This window comes from Solanum lycopersicum, chromosome 7 (genome assembly GCF_036512215.1).
Source record: "Solanum lycopersicum chromosome 7, SLM_r2.1".
Taxonomy (NCBI): domain Eukaryota; kingdom Viridiplantae; phylum Streptophyta; class Magnoliopsida; order Solanales; family Solanaceae; genus Solanum; species Solanum lycopersicum.
The window spans coordinates 45,917,018-45,923,017 of NC_090806.1; positions in this window are offsets into that span (position 1 = coordinate 45,917,018).

Here is a 6,000-nt window from a genome sequence, read left to right on the forward strand (position 1 = left end):
ATTCTCCCCTTCCTCACCCTCTCTTACAACTTCCTCAGTCGGTGGAGGATTCACCGCCCTAGTACCAGATGGGCTAGGCGCTCGTCCTTTGCCTCTAGAGGACGTCCTCCCACGACCTCTACCGCGGCCTCTTGCCACTGCTCCTCTTCGAACTACAGTCTAAGTGGCTGGCTCAGATGTTTCTTGTCTTGCCGGTGTTGATGTTGGTGCAGTCGTTGCTCTAGTTCTAACCATCTGCGAAATAGAGTGAAGATGGTCAGATACCAATTTGTGTCACCTAGATACCAATTGGATCCAAGTAATAGCACGAAAGAAAGAATGAAAGAATGGAATTTTCCTAAAGTCTTATAGGCTCTCAAAGAAAAGTAAAGGCGTCCCCCTACCGTTCCTTAAGACTCTACTAGACTCGTTCTTGTGTGATGAGACCAACGAACCTAAGGCTCTGATACCAAGTTTGTCACGACCCCAAACCGGGCCGCAACTGGCACCCACACTTACCCTCCTATGTGAGCGAACCAACCAATCTAAACCTTAACATTTCAATATAATATCAACAGAAAGTAATGCGGAAGACTTAACTCATTAATAAAAACCAATTCAATAACTTCTAAAAACTCAACAACTATTATTATACCCCAAAATCTAGAAGTCATCACCACAATAACATCTATGATCAAATTACTAAACTAAGAGTATTCTAAGAAGATAAAACAAATAAAAGCTAGTCCATGCCGGAACTTCAAGGCATCAAGACATGAGGAAGAAGATCCAGTCCAAGCTAGAAGCGTTAGCTCACCCTGAAGATCCGGTGTGACGAAGACTGGCTAGAATTACTGTTGAGTTGAAGACAACGACACGTTTGCTGCACTCCACAAATAACAAAGAAGAAAACATAAAAGTAGGGGGTCAGTACAAACACGGGTACTGAGTAGATATCATCGGCCAACTCAAAATAGAAAATAGTATATATTAAGCAATATCGTAAAATCAACTAATATCCTTAGCATGCAGCATTTACAGTTACCATAACCCTTGGTTACAACACCAAGCACATCAATGAGGACTCACGCCTCCTCATCATACTCATTTGGGAATTCGGTTCATTAGATTGAATATATTAACATCTTTCAAGATTCATTATCTTTATTTCCCTCGTGTTAGTATGTGACACTCCGCTCCTCAATATACTATCCTGGTGTCGGAACGTGACACTCCGATCCTCATTCTATCCTGGTACCGGAACGTGGCACCCGATCCATATTCTATCCTGGTACCGGAACGTGGCACCCGATCCATATACTATCCTGGTGTCGGAACGTGACACTCCGATCCTCATATACTATCCTGGTACCGGAACATGGCACCCGATCCATATTCTATCCTGGTGTCGGAACGTGATGCTCCGATCCTCATATACTATCCTGGTACCCGAACGTGGCACCCGATCCATATTCTATCCTGGTACCGGAACGTGGCACCCGATCCCCTAATCTCACTACTTTCGTTCATCAAGCCTTCTTTTATGCCAAGGCATCATCATTAACAAAGTAGATTAGGGTTATCTTTCAAGATTTAGGATTCAATAGCTTCATCATGCTTATTTTATCACAATCATATAATCACATTCATGCAAGCATACAATTAAGCATATAAAAGGGTTTACAATACTACCCATACATATCATTCGCTATTAAGAGTTTACTACGAATAGCACAAAAACCATAACCTACCTCCACCGAAGATTAGTGATCAAGCAAGCAAATTTTCTCCAAAGCTTTGTGTTTCCCCTTCCCGATCGACCCTCTCTCTCTCTTCTTGTTCTTTCTATTTTCTTTATTCAAACCCTCTTTCTTTTACCCTAATTAGCATATAATTAAGAATAAAAGATGGCAATAATAACCCACTAATTAACTTAAGGTTACCTCTTTTAACCCTCAAGTAATTAGACTTATTAACATTAACCCACTAACTTTATAATTAAAGCAGGAATAGTCAAAAACGTCCCTTAAAACAATTGAGGAATTCCGACTCAGACTGGGATTTATGCAGCCTGTGACGGCCCGTCGTGCCTGCGACGGTCCGTCCTGCTGCTCCGTCACAGACTTCAGAGACTCAATTTCTCTGAAGGGTCTGTCCGTCCTGCCATTCCGTTACGAAGTTCAGAGAGTCGATTTTCAGTACCCAATTTCAGATTTTCTAAGTGTTTTGAAACGAGACCCTGCGACGGTCCGTCGTGCCCATGACGGTCCGTCGTGGGGTCCGTCGCCTCAGCCTGTTTTTCCAGAAATAAAATCTGCTGCTCAAAACGACTAAACAGGTCGTTACATATTATTATTGTTGTTGTTGTTGTTGTTGTTGTTATTATTATTATTATTATTATTATTATTATTATTATTACTATTACTATTATTATTATTACTATTATTATTACTATTATTGTAAATATTATTATTACTATTATTATTACTATTATTATTATTATTATTATTACTATCATTACTATTATTACTATTATTACTATTATTAGTATTATTAGTATTAGTGTTATTATTATTATTATTATTATTATTGTTGTTATTATTGTTATTATTGTTATTGTTATTTTTATTGTTATTGTCTTTGTTATTGTTATTGTTATTGTTATTGTTATTATTATTATTATTATTATTTATTATTATTATTATTATTATTATTATTACCATTATCATTATTATTGTTATTATTATTTATTATTATTATTATTATTATTATATTATTATTATTATTATTATTATCATTTTTAGCATGATCATTATTATTATTATTAATATTATTATTACTATTATTATTATTATTATTATTATTATTATTATTATTACTCTTATAATTATTGTTATTGTTGTTATTATTATTATTATTATTATTATTATTATTATTACTATGTTTTTTTTTGGTAACCAATTCATGAATTACCGAACCAACATTACAAAACAAGCAGCTATCACAGCATGCTTAATCAAACAGAAAAACATCACACTTTTACACCAACACTATTAACTGTACTTTATATCTTCCTATGACTAATAACCTTGTTAATACTAATAGGAGATCTTGCAATAGTTACATAGGCTATCTTCTTAACTACCTCATCTATCAAGCACTTCTTATCTTCAAAAATTCTCTTGTTTCTCTCATTCCACACAGCATACACACCTTCGGCTAGAATCATCTTGAATATTTGAGCTTTTGTAGTCTTCCCTTTCCCATGTTGAATACACCAATGCTCAAACTGTGCCCAAGTCTTTGGCCTGTTGTTGTGGAAACCAGCCCATGTTAATACTCTTTCCCATACTTCCCATGCATAGTGACACTGTAAGAACATATGATCCAGACTTCATCCACATTTTTACACATTACACAAGTTGTATCATGTGCTAATCCTTATTTAGCAAGTCTATCCACTGTTGCTAGCTTTCTATTCATCAGAATCTATAGTGTGAAGATAGCTTTTGGCCTTGCTGCATTCTGAAACATTAGACACTTCCAATCAGGCTTAGTTTGTTCCTCTCTCAGGTAATCATAGATTTTTTTAGCCATTCCTTTTCCTTCTTTTAAATGAACTTGATCAACTATTTGTTTAGCATTCATTATTTTCCTTATCATCCAACTAGCTTGTTCTCTCTTCTGCCATTCATTCTGTCCTCTCAAGTAATATATATGTATCCATTTGATCCACAGCTTGTCTTCCTTGTTTGCTAAATCCCAACAAAGCTTGGCTATTCTTGCTCTATTCCACACTTGCATGTTTATCAACCCCATACCACCTTCATTTTTAGGCCTACAAACTCTCTCCCATGCTATTAGAGCTTTCCTAGTCACCTTTCCTACTCCAGACCATAGATAACTTCTACACATACTTTCTATTAGTTTGATTACCTTAGCTGGAAAAAGGAATAGTTGAGCCCAGTATGCTTGAACACCAAACAAGACTGTCTGAACTAGCTGAGTTCTTCCAGCATATGATAGCTTCCTAGTGTCCATGAATTGATTCTTGCCATTATTTTCTCTATGAGGGGGTACCATTGCATCACAGACATCTTCTTCGTTGATAAAGGCACTCCCAAGTACTTGAAAGGGAGTTCCTCCATATTGTATCCTAGTTGTAAAAACAATCTGATTCTTCACTTCCTACTAAACCCCTCCACAATATATTGAGCTCTTACTTAGATTTACTTGTAATCCTGAAGCTTTAGAAAACTGAGAAAAACACTATTGAATAGCTTTAACAGATTCCAAATCTCCTCTAGCAAACATTAATACATCATTTGCAAAACATAGATGAGTAATATCAAGTTTAGAGCACCTAGGGTGATACTTGAACTGCTTATCTTCTTTAAGGCCCTTAAGAAGCCTACTAAGATACTCCATAGCTATAGCAAACAAGAAGGGAGACATTGGATCTCCTTGCCTCAATCCTTTAGCTGCATCAAAACTCTGTGAAGTCTGTCCATAAACTACTATGGAGTAGTTCATTGTTTTAACACATTTCATTATCCATTGCACAAACATCTCTGAGAAGCCTAACCTAAACATTACTTGCTCTAAATAGTCCCATTCCACTGAATCATAAGCTTTCTGCAGATCAATCTTCAGCATGCTTCTAGGAGAAATATGCTTCCTAGTATAAGCTTTAACCAATTCATAAGCAAGCACTATATTATCAGCAATTTTCCTTCCTGTGATAAACCCTGCTTGGCTTTCACAAATAACAATCTGAATCACCCCATGCAATCTGTTGGTTAACACTTTGGAAATAATCTTATACATCACAGTACAATAAGTTATAGGCATATACTCTTTCACAGTTTTAGGATTCTGAACTTTTGGTATGAGAGACACTAGAGTACAATTGAAGTCTTTATGAAGATTTCCAGTTGTGAAGAAACTCTTAACAACTTCAGTGACATCCCCTTTAATAATCTGCCAAGTATGCTTAAAAAAGAAAGCATTGTATCCATCTATCCCTGGTGCTTTATCATTACCTACGGATTTCAAGACTTCATAGATCTCTTGATCAGTTACTGCAGTACACAATTGTAATCTTTGCTGTTTTGTCAATGTAGGTCCTCTTTTCATCACTTGTGCATTACTGGCTGGCAACTTACCTGCTGAAGATCCCATAAGACTCTTATAGAACATCACAAACTCCTCTTGGATTCCTTGTGGATCATAAAGCATCTTTCCATTTACGGACATAATACTTCTTATTTGTTTCTTTTGAGTTCTCTCTTTAATGACTGAACTGAAATACTTGTTATTTACATACCCTAATTGTATCCATTTGATCCTTGATTTCTGTCTCAGAGCACTTTCTATCAATGACCATTTTTCAAGCTTAATCAACAACTCTTTCTCCTTCACAATCAACTCATCAATAACTTGCTCATTTAGCTGGATTTGAACATTTGCAACCTCTATTCTAACCATATCAATATGTTTCCCAATATACTTGAATTCTTTCCTATTTAACTATTTTAGAACATGCTGAAGATCCTTCAATTTACACCACACCTGCTTCATTTTGTTATAACTATACTCTTTTTTCCAGACAGTTTCTACTATTTCCATAGAACTCCCATGCTCATTCCAAACATTGAAGAATTTAAAGCTACCTTTCCCATGCTGCTGAGTTTTTTGAAGAATTAACATCATAGAGCTATGATCTGATATGCTAGGAGTCCCATAATCTACATTTACATGCCCCCATTTATCCATCCATTCATCATTTCCAAATGCTCTATCTATTCTACTGGATATTCTATCCTTCCCACATTGTTTGTTAGTCCAAGTGTAGTAATTCCCTGTCCACTGCAATTCATTAACCCCCATGCCTCTCACACACTCACCAAAAAAATTTATCTCATTAGTAGTAACAAGCACACCAGCTAATCTATCCTTAGTAGACAGTATAACATTAAAATCCCCTACTATAAGCCAAGGTTGAGAGATACCTTTTGCCAT